The 2,042-nt window shown below is 40.2% G+C and overlaps 1 pseudogene; it reads left to right on the top strand.

Moving 5' to 3' along the window:
- Positions 1–280: 280 nt before the first annotated feature.
- Positions 281–1,620, top strand: LOC107656536 (neuropeptides B/W receptor type 1-like; annotated as a pseudogene).
- The last annotated feature ends 422 nt before the right edge of the window (positions 1,621–2,042 follow it).

The raw sequence follows: 2,042 nt of genomic DNA, 5'->3' as shown, positions 1-2,042 counted from the left end.
TAGGTTCTGACTGGTGTTTTACTTTTTTGACTCCTAAGAAGAACAATGTTCTGCTACTGTACAGTCATTTATTTCATAAGACTAAGTGGATAAATTGCCCTTTATGAGACTTACTGTGTTTCCTGTTGGACAATACAAGATGAAAATGATATAAAGACTGGTGCAGGGTCTGTCTTACATCATACGTGCGTGAAATCGAGCGCGTAAAAGCGCTGCTCTCTGCCATTTACCACAAAGTGTCCATTGAATGCCAATAGAGCAGATCAGCAGAAGACCCTGTATGTCTGGATCTGTCAGGTAAGTTGACTAATTCTCAACGTTTTTACTTTTATGCTGACTTCAATGAATTTTCAACTTCGTGAACTGAAACACACTATTACATTTCAAAACTCTTATGCGTTTTAAACATTTAAATGCATAACATTTTTTATTTACTAAAAAGGTAAACTAGAATAACTGTGCGAATATATGCAAAACATGTTTTAGTTCAAATGTATTTAGTAAACAATCACTGAAACAATAACAACATTTGACTTCTCTACAGAAAACAATGCAACAATTGCATGTAGTTTTTCTTCTGTAGTAAACTTTTACTTTCTCTACTTTTAAAAGGTGCTGCTTTTAATAGAATTCAAAGGCACAATGGATAATAAAACAATGCAATCTTCATGCAACCTGACCAGTCCGGATTACAACCAAACCAACTGCACGTCTCCAGCGTGGATGCTCTACCCTGACTTCTACATCTGGCTACCGGTTATTTACTCAATCATTTGCGCTGTGGGACTCACGGGCAACACCGCTGTTATTTACATGATTTTGAAGGCGCCTAAAATGAAAACTGTCACCAACTTATTCATTTTGAATTTGGCCATCGCCGACGACCTTTTCACGTTGGTGTTGCCCATCAACATAGCCGAGCACCTGTTAAACTACTGGCCGTTTGGAGAGATTTTATGCAAAGCGATTCTGTCCATAGACCACTACAACATCTTCTCCAGCATCTTCTTCTTGACTGTGATGAGTGTGGACCGCTATCTGGTCGTGGTGTCCACGTTGCGCTCCAAACGGATGCCCCACCGGACCTACAGGTTAGCCAAAACGGTCAGCCTGAGCGTTTGGGCTCTGGTCATTCTCATCGTGATGCCCTTCACCGTTTTCGCCGGTGTCTATGTGAGTCCCGACGACACGGAGAGCCGCAAGAGCTGCGTTTTGAGTTTCCCAAGTCCTGAGAGTTTCTGGTTCAAAGCCAGTCGGATCTACACGCTGGTCCTCGGTTTTGTCATTCCAGTTTCAACCATATGCATCCTCTATAGCGTGATGCTCTACAAGCTGAGACGCATGCGTCTCAACTCAAATGGTAAGGCTCTGGACAAAGCCAAGAAACGAGTCACAATGATGGTCTTCGTCGTGCTTGCCGTTTGCTTGTTTTGTTGGACACCCTTCCACCTGAGTACGGTGGTCGCCCTCACCTCAAACTTGCCCACCACTCCTCTGGTTATAGGTATTTCTTATTTTATCACGGGACTGAGTTATGCCAACTCGTGTCTCAATCCGTTCCTTTACGCGTTCTTAGACGATAGTTTCAGGAAGGCGTTTAAGAAAATGCTGGAGTGCTGAACCGTTTTTGCACCCTCACAAAACAACCAATACGGTTCAAGTTCCCATTCAGCAACATCAAATCATAAAAGTGTTGTTTTTAACTCAAAAGTCAAAACGCACTTTAAAGTCACTTTAAAACAATAAACTTGACTCATCAAGTAGCTAATTTTCTGCACTGTAAAACGTTTTCATCATTGTCTAGTTTCAACATAATTTCCCTCATCAGTGTTTAAATTTAAAGTGGTGCAGAAGAGTGAATGGATGTATTATTGTTGGGTGTGACTTTAGTACCATTTTGATTTTAGTACAATTAAACTTTTTTTTTATTTGTTTTCAGTAACACTCATTCATTAACCATTTTATGAATCTTGGGTAACACTTTATTTTAAGGTGTCCTTGTTACACGTTACATGTACTTACTATTATAATAACAATAAATT

Source organism: Sinocyclocheilus anshuiensis, unplaced genomic scaffold, assembly GCF_001515605.1.
Source record: "Sinocyclocheilus anshuiensis isolate Anshui unplaced genomic scaffold, SAMN03320099.WGS_v1.1 scaffold1639, whole genome shotgun sequence".
NCBI classification, from domain to species: Eukaryota; Metazoa; Chordata; class Actinopteri; order Cypriniformes; family Cyprinidae; genus Sinocyclocheilus; species Sinocyclocheilus anshuiensis.
This window is presented reverse-complemented; position numbering and strand designations above follow the sequence as displayed.